We start from the raw sequence: 7,737 nt of genomic DNA, 5'->3' as shown, positions 1-7,737 counted from the left end.
ACAGCGAGGGGGGGACTCACGCACACAGCGAGGGGGGGACTCACGCACACAGCGAGGGGGGGACTCACGCACACAGCGAGGGGGGACACACGCACACAGCGAGGGGGGGACACACGCACACAGCGAGGGGGGGGACTCACGCACACAGCGAGGGGGGGGACTCACGCACACAGCGGGGGGGGACACACGCACACAGCGAGGGGGGGGACTCACGCACACAGCGAGGGGAGACACACGCACACAGCGAGGGGAGACACACGCACACAGCGAGGGGGGGACACACGCACACAGCGAGGGGGGGACTCACGCACACAGCGAGGGGGGGACTCACGCACACAGCGAGGGGGGGACTCACGCACACAGCGAGAGGGGGACTCACGCACACAGCGAGAGGGGGACTCACGCACACAGCGAGGGGGGGACTCACGCACACAGCGAGGGGGGGACTCACGCACACAGCGAGGGGGGGAACTCACGCACACAGCGAGGGGGGGACTCACGCACACAGCGAGGGGGGGACTCACGCACACAGCGAGGGGGGGACACACGCACACAGCGAGGGGAGGGACTCGCACACAGTGAGGGGGGGTCTCACGCACACAGCGAGGGGGGGACTCACGCACACAGCGGGGGGGGGACACACACACACACAGCGAGGGAGGGGACTCACGCACAGTGAGGGAGGAGACACGCGCACACAGCGAGGGGGGGACACACTCACACAGCGAAGGAGGAACACGCTCACGCATTCAGTGAGGGGGGAACTCACGTACACAGCGAGGGGTGACACACGCACGCACACAGCGAGGGGAGGGACAACGCACACAGCGAGGGGGGGACACACTCACACAGCGAAGGAGGAACACGCTCACGCATTCAGTGAGGGGGGAACTCACGCACGCACACAGCGAGGGGGGGGACACACGCACAAATAGCGAAGGAGGGACACGCTCACGCACACACCGAGGGGGAGACTCACGCACACAGCGAGCGGGGGGGACTCACGCACACAGCGAGGGGGGGGACTCACGCACACAGCGAGGGGGAGGGACTCACGCACACAGCGAGGGGGAGGGACTCACGCACACAGCGAAGTGGGGGACTCACGCACACAGCGAGGGGAGGAATCACGCACACAGCGAGGGGGGGGACTCACGCACACAGCGAGGGGGGGGACACACGCACACAGCGAAGTGGGGGACTCACGCACACAGCGAGGGAAGGAATCACGCACACAGCGAGGGAAGGAATCACGCACACAGCGAGGGGGGGGACTCACGCACACAGCGGGGGGGGGACACACGCACACAGCGAGGGGGGGGACTCACGCACACAGCGAGGGGGACACACACGCACGCACACAGTGAGGGGGGGACACGCACGCACACAGCGAGGGGGGGGACTCACGTACACAGCGAGGGGGGGGACTCACGCACACAGCGAGGGGGGGACACACGCACACAGCGAGGGACACACACACACACAGCGAAGGAGGGACACGCTCACGCACACAGCGAGGGGGGGGACACACGCACACAGCGAGGGGGGGGACACACTACACAGCGAAGGAGGGACACGCTCACGCACACACCGAGGGGGGGGACAGGCACGCACACAGCGAGGGGGGGACTCACGCACACAGCGAGGGGGGGACTCACGCACAGCGAGGGGGGTCTCACGCACACAGCGAGGGGGGGGACTCACGCACACAGCGAGGGGGGGGACTCACGCACACAGCGAGGGGGGGGACTCACGCACACAGCGAGGGGGGGACTCACGCACACAGCGAGGGGGGGACTCACGCACACACAGCGAAGGAGGGACACGCTCATGCTCACAGCGAGGGGGGGGACTCACGCACACAGCGAGGGGGGGACACGCTCACGCACACAGCGAGGGGGGGACACATGCACACAGCGAGGGGGGGATCACGCACACAGCGAGGGGGGGGGACTCACGCACACAGCGAGGGGGGGGACTCACGCACACAGCGAGGGGGGGTCTCACGCACACAGCGAGGGAGGGGACTCACGCACACAGCGAGGGAGGGACACGCTCACGCACACAGCGAGGGGGGGACACATGCACACAGCGAGGGGGGGATCACGCACACAGCGAGGGGGGGTGACTCACGCACACAGCGAGGGGGGGGACTCACGCACACAGCGAGGGGGGGTCTCACGCACACAGCGAGGGAGGGGACTCACGCACACAGCGAGGGGGGGGACTCACGCACACAGCGAGGGGGGGGACTCACGCACACAGCGAGGGGGGGGACTCACGCACACAGCGAGGGGGGGGACTCACGCACACAGCGAGGGGGGGACTCACGCACACAGCGAGGGGGGACACACGCGCACACACAGCGAGGGGGGACACACGCACACACAGCGAGGGGGGGACACACGCACACAGCGAGGGGGACACACACACACACACACAGCGAAGGAGGGACACGCTCACGCACACAGCGAGGGGGGGGACACACGCACACAGCGAGGGGGGGGGACTCACGCACACAGCGAGGGGGGGACTCACGCACACAGCGAGGGGGGGAATCACGCACACAGCGAGGGGGGGTCTCACGCACACAGCGAGGGGGGAGACTCACGCACACAGCGAGGGGGGAGACTCACGCACACAGCGAGGGGGGACTCAGGCACACAGCGAGGGGGGGGACTCACGCACACAGCGAGGGGGGACACACGCACACACAGCGAGGTGGGGGGACACGCACACAGCGAAGGAGGGACACGCTCACGCACACAGCGAGGGGGGGGACTCACGCACACAGCGAGGGGGGGGACTCACGCACACAGCGAGGGGGGGGACTCACGCACACAGCGAGGGGGGGGACTCACGCACACAGCGAGGGGGGGGACACACGCACACGGCGAGGGGGGGGACACACGCACACGGCGAGGGGGGGGACATAAGCACACGGCGAGGGGGGGCACCATCGCACACAGCGAGGGGGGTGACTCACGCACACAGCGAGGGGGGGACACGCTCACGCACACAGCGAGGGGGGGGACATGCTCACGCACACAGCGAGGGGGGGACACGCACACAGCGAGTGGGGGGACACGCACACAGCGAGGGGGGGGGGACACGCACACAGCGAGGGGGGGGACACACGCACACAGCGAGGGGGGGGACACACGCACACAGCGAGGGGGGGGTCACACGCACACAGCGAGGGGGGGGTCACACGCACACAGCGAGGGGGGGCACCATCGCACACAGCGAGGTGGGTGACTCACGCACACAGCGATGGGGGGACACACGAACACAGCGAGGGGGTGGACTCATGCACGCACACAGCGAGGGGGGGACTCACGCACACAGCGAGGGGGGGGACTCACGCACACAGCGAGGGGGGGGAATCACGCACACAGCGAGGGGGAGGACACACGCACACAGCGAGGGGGGGGACACACGCACACAGCGAGGGGGGGGACACACGCACACAGCGAGGGGGGGGACACACGCACACAGCGAGGGGGGGGACACACGCACACAGCGAGGGGGGGGACACACGCACACAGCGAGGGGGGGGACTCACGCACACAGCGAGGGGGGGGACTCACGCACACAGCGAGGGGGGGTACTCACGCACACAGCGAGGGGGGGGACTCACGCACACAGCGAGGGGGGGGACTCACGCACACAGCGAGGGGGGGGACTCACGCACACAGCGAGGGGGGGGACTCACGCACACAGCGAGGGGGGGACACGCACGCACACAGCGAGGGGGGGACACGCACGCACACAGCGAGGGGGGGACACGCACGCACACAACGAGGGGGACGCACGCACGCACACAACGAGGGGGGGGCACGCACGCACACAGCGAAGGGGGACACACGCACACACAGCGAGGGGGGGACTCACGCACACACAGCGAAGGAGGGACACGCTCACGCACACAGCGAGGGGGGGGGGACACACGCACACAGCGAGGGGGGGGAAATGCTAACGCACACAGCGAGGGAGGGACTCACGCACACAGCGAGGGGGGGGACACACTCACACAGCGAGGGGGGGGACCCACGCACACAGCGAGGGGGGGGAACACGCACACACACAGCGAGAGGAGGGACACGCTCACGCACACACCGAGGGGGGGACAGGCACGCACACAGCGAGGGGGGGACACATGCACGCACACAGCGAGGGGGGGACCTCACGCACACAGCGAGGGGGGGACTCACGCACACAGCGAGGGGGGGACTCACGCACACAGCGAGGGGGGGACTCACGCACACAGCGAGGGGGGGACTCACGCACACAGCGAGGGGGGGACTCACGCACACAGCGAGGGGGGGACTCACGCACACAGCGAGGGGGGGACTCACGCACACAGCGAGGGGGGGACTCACGCACACAGCGAGGGGGGGACTCACGCACACAGCGAGGGGGGGACTCACGCACACAGCGAGGGGGGGGACACGCACGCACACAGCGAGGGGGGGACACGCACGCACACAGCGAGGGGGGACACACGCACACACAGCGAGGGGGGGACACACGCACACAGCGAGGGGGACACACGCACACACACACAGCGAAGGAGGGACACGCTCACGCACACAGCGAGGGGGGGGACACACGCACACAGCGAGGGGGGGGGACTCACGCACACAGCGAGGGGGGGACTCACGCACACAGCGAGGGGGGGACTTACGCACACAGCGAGGGGGGGTCTCACGCACACAGCGAGGGGGGAGACTCACGCACACAGCGAGGGGGGGACTTACGCACACAGCGAGGGGGGGTCTCACGCACACAGCGAGGGGGGAGACTCACGCACACAGCGAGGGGGGACTCAGGCACACAGCGAGGGGGGACTCAGGCACACAGCGAGGGGGGACACACGCACACAGCGAGGGGGGGGGACACGCACACAGCGAGGGACACACACACACACAGCGAAGGAGGGACACGCTCACGCACACAGCGAGGGGGGGGACTCACGCACACAGCGAGGGGGGGGGACTCACGCACACAGCGAGGGGGGGGACTCACGCACACAGCGAGGGGGGGGACTCACGCACACAGCGAGGGGGGGGACTCACGCACACAGCGAGGGGGGGGACTCACGCACACGGCGAGGGGGGGGACACACGCACACGGCGAGGGGGGGGACACACGCACACGGCGAGGGGGGGGACACACGCACACGGCGAGGGGGGGCACCATCGCACACAGCGAGGGGGGTGACTCACGCACACAGCGAGGGGGGGGACTCACGCACACGGCGAGGGGGGGGACACACGCACACGGCGAGGGGGGGGACACACGTATACGGCGAGGGGGGGCACCATCGCACACAGCGAGGGGGGTGACTCACGCACACAGCGAGGGGGGGACACGCTCACGCACACAGCGAGGGGGGGGACATGCTCACGCACACAGCGAGGGGGGGACACACGAACACAGCGAGGGGGGGACACACGAACACAGCGAGGGGGTGGACTCACGCACACAGCGAGGGGGGGACACACGCACACAGCGAGGGGGGGACACACGAACACAGCGAGGGGGGGACACACGAACACAGCGAGGGGGGGACACACGAACACAGCGAGGGGGGGAAACACGAACACAGCGAGGGGGGGACACACGAACACAGCGAGGGGGGGACACACGAACACAGCGAGGGGGGGACACACGAACACAGCGAGGGGGGGACACACGAACACAGCGAGGGGGGGACACACAAACACAGCGAGGGGGGGACACACGCACACAGCGAGGGGGGGGACACACGCACACAGCGAGGGGGGGGACACACGCACACAGCGAGGGGGGGGACACACGCACACAGCGAGGGGGGGGACACACGCACACAGCGAGGGGGGGGGACACACGCACACAGCGAGGGGGGGGGACACACGCACACAGCGAGGGGGGGGACTCACGCACACAGCGAGGGGGGGGACTCACGCACACAGCGAGGGGGGGGCTCACGCACACAGCGAGGGGGGGGCTCACGCACACAGCGAGGGGGGGGACACACGCACACAGCGAGGGGGGGACACACGCACACAGCGAGGGGGGGGTCACACGCACACAGCGAGGGGGGGGTCACACGCACACAGCGAGGGGGGGGTCACACGCACACAGCGAGGGGGGGCACCATCGCACACAGCGAGGGGGGTGACTCACGCACACAGCGAGGGGGGGACACGCTCACGCACACAGCGAGGGGGGGACTCACGCACACAGCGAGGGGGGGACACACGAACACAGCGAGGGGGTGGACTCACGCACACAGCGAGGGGGGGGACTCACGCACACAGCGAGGGGGGGGACTCACGCACACAGCGAGGGGGGGGACTCACGCACACAGCGAGGGGGGGGACTCACGCACACAGCGAGGGGGGGGACTCACGCACACAGCGAGGGGGGGGACTCACGCACACAGCGAGGGGGGGGACTCACGCACACAGCGAGGGGGGGGGACTCACGCACACAGCGAGGGGGGGGACTCACGCACACAGCGAGGGGGGGGACTCACGCACACAGCGAGGGGGGGGACTCACGCACACAGCGAGGGGGGGGACTCACGCACACAGCGAGGGGGGGGACTCACGCACACAGCGAGGGGGGGACACATGCACGCATACAGCGAGGGGGGGACCACACGCACACAGCGAGGGGGGGACCTCACGCACACAGCGAGGGGGGGGACTCACGCACACAGCGAAGGAGGGACATGCTCACGCACACAGCGAGGGTGGGAACACGCTCGCACACAGCGAGGGGGGGCACCATCACACACAGCGAGGGGACACACACACACACACACACACAGCGAAGGAGGGACACGCTCACGCACACAGCGAGGGGGGGGTCACACGCACACAGCGAGGGGGGGCACCATCGCACACAGCGAGGGGGGGACACGCTCACGCACACAGCGACGGGGGGACACGCACACAGCGAGGGGGTGGACTCATGCACGCACACAGCGAGGGGGGGACTCACGCACACAGCGAGGGGGGGGACTCACGCACACAGCGAGGGGGGGGACTCACGCACACAGCGAGGGGGGGGACTCACGCACACAGCGAGGGGGGGGGACTCACGCACACAGCGAGGGGGGGACAGGCACGCACACAGCGAGGGGGGGACACATGCACGCATACAGCGAGGGGGGGACCACACGCACACAGCGAGGGGGGGACCTCACGCACACAGCGAGGGGGGGGACTCACGCACACAGCGAGGGGGGGACTCACGCACACAGCGAGGGGGGGACTCACGCACACAGCGAGGGGGGGACTCACGCACACAGCGAGGGGGGGACTCACGCACACAGCGAGGGGGGGACTCACGCACACAGCGAGGGGGGGACTCACGCACACAGCGAGGGGGGGACTCACGCACACAGCGAGGGGGGGACTCACGCACACAGCGAGGGGGGGGACTCACGCACACAGCGAGGGGGGGACTCACGCACACAGCGAGGGGGGGACTCACGCACACAGCGAGGGGGGGACTCACGCACACAGCGAGGGGGGGACTCACGCACACAGCGAGGGGGGGACTCACGCACACAGCGAGGGGGGGACTCACGCACACAGCGAGGGGGGGACTCACGCACACAGCGAGGGGGGGACTCACGCACACAGCGAGGGGGGGACTCACGCACACAGCGAGGGGGGGACTCACGCACACAGCGAGGGGGGGACTCACGCACACAGCGAGGGGGGGACTCACGCACACAGC

Source organism: Chiloscyllium punctatum, chromosome 16 (genome assembly GCF_047496795.1).
Source record: "Chiloscyllium punctatum isolate Juve2018m chromosome 16, sChiPun1.3, whole genome shotgun sequence".
In the NCBI taxonomy this organism is placed as follows: Eukaryota; Metazoa; Chordata; class Chondrichthyes; order Orectolobiformes; family Hemiscylliidae; genus Chiloscyllium; species Chiloscyllium punctatum.
Note: the sequence above shows the minus strand (reverse complement) of the source record.